The sequence below is a fragment of the Lolium rigidum genome, chromosome 6, assembly GCF_022539505.1.
Source record: "Lolium rigidum isolate FL_2022 chromosome 6, APGP_CSIRO_Lrig_0.1, whole genome shotgun sequence".
Lineage (NCBI taxonomy): Eukaryota > Viridiplantae > Streptophyta > Magnoliopsida > Poales > Poaceae > Lolium > Lolium rigidum.
In genome coordinates, this window is record NC_061513.1 from 254,369,321 (window position 1) to 254,377,900 (window position 8,580).

The window sequence follows — 8,580 nt, forward strand, 5'->3', positions numbered from 1 at the left end:
AAGCGCTTATGGGAGACAACCCATGTTTTTACTCCAGTATTTTTGTTTTATATTTGTGTCTTGGAAGTTGTTTACTACTGTAGCAACCTCTCCTTATCTTAGTTTTATGTTTTGTTGTGCCAAGTAAAGTCTTTGATAGAAAAGTAAGTACTAGATTTGGATTACTGCGCAGTTCCAGCATTTCTTTGCTGTCACGAATCTGGGTCTATCTCCCTGTAGGTAGCTCAGAAAATTAAGCCAATTTACGAGCATGATCCTCAGATATGTACGCAACTTTCATTCAATTTGAGCATTTTCATTTGAGCAAGTCTGGTGGCCTAATAAAATCCATCTTTACGGACTGTTCTGTTTTGACAGATTCTGTCTTTTATTTCGCATTGCCTCTTCTGCTATGTTGGATGAATTTCTTTGATCCACTAATGTCCAGTAGCTTTATGAAATGTCCAGAAGTGTTAAGAATGATTGTGTCACCTCTGAACATGTGAATTTTTATTATGCACTAACCCTCTAATGAGTTGTTTCGAGTTTGGTGTGGAGGAAGTTTTCAAGGATCAAGAGAGGAGTATGATGCAATATGATCAAGGAGAGTGAAAGCTCTAAGCTTGGGGATGCCCCGGTGGTTCACCCCTGCATATTTTAAGAAGACTCAAGCGTCTAAGCTTGGGGATGCCCAAGGCATCCCCTTCTTCATCGACAACATTATCAGGTTCCTCCCCCGAAACTATATTTTTATTCCGTCACATCTTATGTACTTTGCTTGGAGCGTCGGTTTGTTTTTGTTTTTTGTTTTGTTTGAATAAAATGGATCCTAGCATTCACTTTATGGGAGAGAGACACGCTCCGCTGTAGCATATGGACAAATATGTCCTTAGGCTCTACTCATAGTATTCATGGCGAAGTTTCTTCTTCGTTAAATTGTTATATGGTTGGAATTGGAAAATGCTACATGTAGTAACTCTAAAATGTCTTGGATAATTTGATACTTGGCAATTGTTGTGCTCATGTTTAAGCTCTTGCATCATATACTTTGCACCCATTAATGAAGAAATACTTAGAGCTTGCTAATTTGGTTTGCATATTTGGTTTCTCTAGAGTTTAGATAACATCTAGTATTGAGTTTTGAACAACAAGGAAGACGGTATGGAGTCTTATAATGTTTACCATATGTCTTTTATGTGAGTTTTGTCTGTACCGTTCATCCTTGTGTTTGTTTCAAATAACCTTGCTAGCCTAAACCTTGTATCGAGAGGGAATACTTCTCATGCATCCCAAATACTTGAGCCAACCACTATGCCATTTGTGTCCACCATACCTACCTACTACATGGTATTTATCCGCCATTCCAAAGTAAATTGCTTGAGTGCTACCTTTAAAATTCCATCATTCACCTTTGCAATACATAGCTCATGGGACAAATAGCTTAAAAACTATTGTGGTATTGAATATGTACTTATGCACTTTATCTCTTATTCAGCTTGCTTGTTGTGCGATAACCATGTTTCGGGGACGCCATCAACTATTCTTTGTTGAATATCATGTGAGTTGCTATGCATGTCCGTCTTGTCCGAAGCAAGAGAGATCTACCACCTTCATGGTTGGAGCATGCATGTTGTTAGAGAAGAACTTTGGGCCGCTAACTAAAGCCATGATTCATGGTGGAAGTTTCAGCTTTGGACATATATCCTCAATCTCATATGAGAATAATAATTGTTGCCACATGCTTATGCATTAAAGAGGAGTCCATTATCCGTTGTCCATGTTGTCCCGGTATGGATGTCTAAGTTGAGAATAATCAAAAGCGAGAAATCCAAAATGCGAGCTTTCTCCTTAGACCTTTGTACAGAGCGGCATGGAGGTACCCCATTGTGACACTTGGTCAAAACATGTGCATTGCAAAGATCCGGTAGTCCAAGTTAATTAGGACAAGGTGCGGGCACTATTAGTATACTATGCATGAGACTTGCAACTTGTAAGATATAATGTACATAACTCATATGCTTTATTACTACCGTTGACAAAATTGTTTCATGTTTTCAAAATAAAAGCTCTAGCACAAATATAGCAATCGATGCTTTCCTCTTTGAAGGACCATTCTTTTTTACTTTTATGTTGAGTCAGCTCACCTATCTCTCTCCACCTCAAGAAGCAAACACTTGTGTGAACTGTGCATTGATTCCTACATACTTGCATATTGTACTTGTTATATTACTCTATGTTGACTATTATCCATGAGATATACATGTTACAAGTTGAAAGCAACCGCTGAAACTTAATCTTCCTTTGTGTTGCTTCAATACCTTTACTTTGATTTATTGCTTTATGAGTTAACTCTTATGCAAGACTTATTAATACTTGTCTTGAAGTGCTATTCATGAAAAGTCTTTGCTTTATGATTCACTTGTTTACTCATGTCATTACCATTGTTTTGATCGCTGCATTCACTACATATGTTTACAAATAGTATGATCAAGGTTATGATGGCATATCACTTCGTAAATTATCTTTGTTATCGTTTTACTCTGCTCGGGACGAGCGTAACTAAGCTTGGGGATGCTTGATACGTCTCCGACGTATCGATAATTTCTTATGTTCTATGCCATATTATTGATGATACCTACATGTTTTATGCACACTTTATGTCATATTCGTGCATTTTCCGGAACTAACCTATTAACAAGATGCCGAAGTGCCGCTTCCGTTTTCTCGCTGTTTTTGGTTTCGGAAATCCTAGTAACGAAATATTCTCGAATTGGACGAAACGAAGACCCGGGGGCCTATTTTTCCACGGAGCTTCCGTAAGACCGAAGAACATACGAAGTGGGGCCACGAAGTGGCGACACCACAAGGCGGCGCGGCCTAGGGGGCCCGCGCCGCCCTATGGTGTGGCCCCCTCGTAAGGCCCCCGACTCGCCCTTCCGCCTACTTAAAGCCTCCGTCGCGAAACCCCCGATGCGAAAAACCACGATACGGAAAACCTTACTGAGACGCCGCCGCCGCCGATCCCATCTCGGGGGATTCTGGAGATCTCCTCCGGCACCCTCGCCGGAGAGGGGATTCATCTCCCGGAGGACTCTACACCGCCATGGTCGCCTCCGGAGTGATGAGTGAGTAGTTCACCCCCGGACTATGGGTCCATAGCGTAGCTAGATGGTTGTCTTCTCCTCATTGTGCTTCATTGTTGGATCTTGTGAGCTGCCTAACATGATCAAGATCATCTATCCGTAATACTCTATGTTGTGTTTGTCGGGATCCGATGGATAGAGAATACCATGTCATGTTAATTATCAAGTTATTACATATGTGTTGTTTATGATCTTGCATGCTCTCCGTTACTAGTAGAGGCTCTGGCCAAGTTTTTGCTTTTAACTCCAAGAGGGAGTATTTATGCTCGATAGTGGGTTCATGCCCGCATTGACACTCGGGACAAGTGATGTAAAGTTCTAAGGTTGTGTTGTGCTATTGCCACTAGGGATAAAACATTGGCGCTATGTCCGAGGATGTAGTTGTTGATTACATTACGCACCATACTTAATGCAATTGTCCGTTGCTTTGCAACTTAATACCGGAAGGGGTTCGGATGATAACCTCGAAGGTGGACTTTTTAGGCATAGATGCAGCTTGGATGGCGGTCTATGTACTTTGTCGTAATGCCCAATTAAATCTCACTATACTTATCATGTCATGTATGTGCATTGTTATGCCCTCTCTATTTGTCAATTGCCCGACCGTAATTTGTTCACCCAACATGCTTTTATCTTATGGGAGAGACACCTCTAGTGAACTGTGGACCCCGGTCCATTCTTTTAATACCGAAATACAAATCTGCTGCAATACTTGTTTTTACTAATTTCTCTCGCAAACAATCATCTTCCACACAATACGGTTAATCCTTTGTTACAGCAAGCCGGTGAGATTGACAACCTCACCGTTTCGTTGGGGCAAAGTACTTTGGTTGTGTTGTGCAGGTTCCACGTTGGCGCCGGAATCTCTCGGTGTTGCGCCGCACTACTTCCCGCCGCCATCAACCTTCAACGTGCTGCTTGGCTCCTCCTGGTTCGATAAACCTTGGTTTCTTTCTGAGGGAAAACTTGCTGCTGTGCGCATCATACCTTCCTCTTGGGGTTGCCCAACGAACGTGTGAAATACACGCCATCAGGGATCCGGCCCACCGCTGCCTGGCCGGCCGCCAGCACCACCACGGTGCCCAGCTACCGGCGCCACCGCACTGACCTGCAGCAAGTAGCCTAGCCCCGCAGGCCCGTCCATGCCCAGATGGGTAGAGACGGGCTTCGAGCTCAAAGCCATGGCAGCAGGGGCACCTCCACCGCGAGGAGGGTGCTCCTCCATCGATGTGGCCGTGCCGAGCTCGCCGCCGGACCTCCGCAACACCTCGCCGTCGAGAGCCGCCGCCAGGGAGGAAGCCGCCACCGCGCGAGGGAGAGGGCCCCGCCACCGCCGTCGCCGCCTGGGCTTCGCCCGGTGGGTCTTCTGGCAACGGCAAGGAGGGGCGGACGGGGAGGGGGCTGGAGAGGTGGCGGCGGGATCTCCCCTCGTGTCGCCTAGGGTTGGGCGACGCGGGGGCGGACGGGGTCTGCCACCTGCAGTTTTTTTAGGAGTACATAGAGAGATGGTATCAAGCATTGGATTGGATGTCTCATAACAACTAGGTAGGTCCCAACTTATGGTTTCTTAGGAAATAAAGACCCGAGATACCCCAAGAGTGTAAACAAGTTTAATATCATCTCCTTGTACATGCATAAAACCTAGCTTCTCTGTCACACAACCAAGAAAAGCAATTAATCATTTGGTTATGGGGCTATGAGACAAGTCAATCACGATCTACTTGTTATTCTCAGAAAATGGGACAGAGATTTGGTGCACATTGGCACTAGTGATCTCGTTTTTTAAATAAATTAAAAATGATATTTTTGAGTTTCAAAAAATTATGAAAAAAATCTGCATATAGCCAATAATGTATCCCACAAACGTGTAAAATATCAATTTTAAATACTTTATATTTTAAGCTACACAAAAAAGACAAAAGTCCAAATCTGAGTAGTCATTTTTAAATCTCCAAAAATATGTCATATTTTGTTATTTTTATCTAGCACAAAGTAAACAATAATTTTGGGTTGAGATTATGCATGATTGCGGGAGGTATCACTGACAATCTTCAGAATTATTTTTCAATTTTTTTTGATAACTAATAAACATTATTTTTTTAAATGGTGAGAGCACCAGAGCTCGGGAGCCAAAAACACTTTCCGCAGAAAATGGCATATGATTGCTTACACGGGAGAGCTAAAATTGTTTGCCTTCTTGTAAGGTATTACTCCCTCCTTTTCAAATTAGGATGCCTATAGTTTTTAATTAAAGTTAATTTTTTTAAGTTTGAGCAACTATGTCCAAAAAAATATCAACATCTAAAATTTTAAATGCACATAATATGAAAATATATTTCATGATGGTTTAAAAAATATTAATTTGGGATTATAAATATTGGCACTGTTTTCTATATATAGTTGGTCAAACTTTAGGAAATTTGACTTTATCCAAATATTATAGGCATCCTATTTTGGGATTGAGGGAGTATGTTCCTAATGTAAGATATTTTTTGTAGGCTAAATAATATATCAAAACATCTTATATTTTAGAACTGAGGGAGTACCAAATAGCTCTTGCTTACCCAAGCAAGGCCACAAATTCCATTGCATGTCTTTCATACTCATCCCAAACTATGGGAGGCGGAGATTATTTAAAAAAACACCACCTGAACAAAATGAAAAGGGTGTTTAATCAATTGCTAGCCACTGGGTAGATAGTTTGATTCAAATATAATGTTCTTAGGTCAGAAAATATGTCACGGATGATTAATTCAAGCTTGAAAAGACGACCTCATCAAACTACCTTCATGCCATCTAGGGATTGAAAATTAAAGTTTACTATACCGTTTGTTATTTCGATAGAAGTGGATTAAAAATGTCGTGCTTTAATTTGAAGTGAAAAGAATAAAATGTGTCTACAATATTTGGAAAAAAAAGTTATTCTTATACGAGGCACCTCTTCGGGAGTGGGGGATGTGCACGCGGACGTTGCGGGCAAGCGTGAGGGTGGCGGTCGTGCCAACATGAAGCTATTTTTTAAAATCAGATTATCCAACTAACCTGAGTATTTTAACACGAGCGGCGTCCCACCCTTCTGTTTTTGGATTGTTTCCTTAACGCCCTCTTGTAGCTAACTCTTATTCTTTGTTCAAAAAATTGATTTCTTATTTACGGCGCATGAGCTTCCGCGATAAAAAGGACTTTTTGTGTTCACTTGTTGCGGCGAACTGAAATTATTATTTGTTCACCATAGTAGTATAACCATCTCTTAGTTATCGCTGTTAGTTAAACTGAATATACGAGGCAAGTCAAGAAAAAACGACATCACGATGTTGGTTTTCAGTGTAAGTGGGATAGTACCAAAGGAGTGGCTGAACTTTGCATTCCTTCAACAAAAGCTAGAAAAGCTCCGAAAATTGCAACCGTTGGCTTCTTGCGGACTCGTGGTGCGTCCAACAATCACATCATCAAGTGTAGTGTATATATGGACGTTCATGTCATGGATGCTACAAGGAGACATCAGTTCAGCCAAACATAAATACAGTACCAAGGAAATATTCGCCTTTGCGGTGTGTCTGCCGTCGCTTGCGATCGCGTTGGACACAAAAAGGCTCACGTACATAAGGTTAGTAGCCTACTACCACTAATTCTAGTAACTCTAACTACGTTATTCACGTTATGCTAAGCAGCAGTTAAAGTATCTCCACCAACTGCTTAATAACGATCCCATTAGCTCACTAGGTGTCTAGCATAAAACGGGCTCGATCCCGCCGGCGCCTCCTAAAAGTAGTTGGCACATTTTGGAGCCTAATAAAATAGCCACCGACCTCACACCGGCCCTTATGCGCAAGGGTGGGTTGGGAGCGCTGGGCGTGGGCACTCTAGTCCGTGTAGAATTTTGCTCGCAAAACTCTCCTAGCAGCCGCATTGCGTCCATTCCCTCCCAATTCGCCTCATACATTATTGGATCGCCATTGCCGCAGTTGCAGTTGCCTCCCCGTGTTTGCTTCCCACCCATCCACACAAAATTCCCACCACCACCACGTCTGGCCATCTCGCATCGTGTTTGGGTAGGAACATCCGTCGGTGCCTTTGGTCCCACCATCGTCCTCATTTGTTCGTCCTGCCCACAAGGTGTTTGTCGGTTTGCCACAATGGAAAACGACGACGAGATGATAAAGCTGATGTTGATGAAAGAGGGGGCGCGCTGACGCCACAACAACTGATGTTGATCTTGACCAACCTCCTCCTCCTTGAACAATAGGTACTCACCGACCCTCTGCGTGGAGGATCGAGGTTGGGAAGGCGAAGTACAAGGACTAACATTGGCTTGTTGGCGCAATGCTGCTTACTTCAAAGTCGATGCAACACATACAACCAAGGATTCTCGGCGGCAAGTCGGGATGAACAAGGAGCTGTGCGTGCGGATTGTGTTTGGCGTGAGGGAGTATGACACCTACTTAATGCGCAAGAAAAACTGCATCGGATTGTGGGCCTTCTCATCTTGCGCATGGAGCTCCTCCAGATGCACAAGACGACTATCTACGCGTGTGGGAGTCTACATGCTTCGAGGTATTCTATAGATTCTGTCGGGTAGTCGTGGCAGTGTTTGGACCAGGCTATTTAAGAGCACTGAATGCAGAAGATACAGCTCAGAATCATAACACAGAATGTAGCGAGAGGATTATCTAGATGCTCAAAAGCATCGATTTCATGCATTGAGTTTGAAAGAGTTGCCCTTTTACTTGGCTTGGGCTTTACAAAGGTAATATTGAATAGTGCAGTGTGATACTTGAATACGTGGTAGATTATGACCTCTGAATTTGGTAGGCTTTATTTGTCATGGCACAGGCTCACAACGATAGCAATGTGTTGCAGCTGTTTGTGGTGTTTGGAAGACTAGCCGCGGGATATTCTCTGGCCATCAATCATTAGATCAATGGTCATATGCATAGGGCAAGGGTACTATCTAGCCGATGATATCCATGCATCGTACGCTACATTTATGAAAATAATCCCCTACCCTGCTATAGAGAAGAGATCTTATTTTCTCGGTGCTAGGAGGCATGTCCGAAGGAGATGTCTAGCGGGCTTTTGGTGTGTGCGCGCGCTCCATCAACCGTTTTGCCATTGCATCGACGCTGCTGTCAGCGTCTATTTAGAGTGCTCATGTGAAGATGCTCATAGTTTGACTAAGAACATGTTCACGTAGATTGTGTGTGTGTTTGCCGGGAAAAAAAAGTGGGTCTGAAAAATATCCTTTCTTTGTGCTTTTTTTTTTTTTGAGAGAATCCTTTCTTTGTGCTTGTGTGGTGTGAGGGCTGCCGCGTGGTAAGAGGTTCGCGTCATGGGCCAGTTGGGACGAGCCCGGTTGGCTTTGGACGACTTCGTCCTGCTAAAAAGCTTAGGGCTCCTTTGATTTAAGGATAGGAAAAACATAGGAATAGGAAAGGTATAGGATTGGAATGGCATGTCT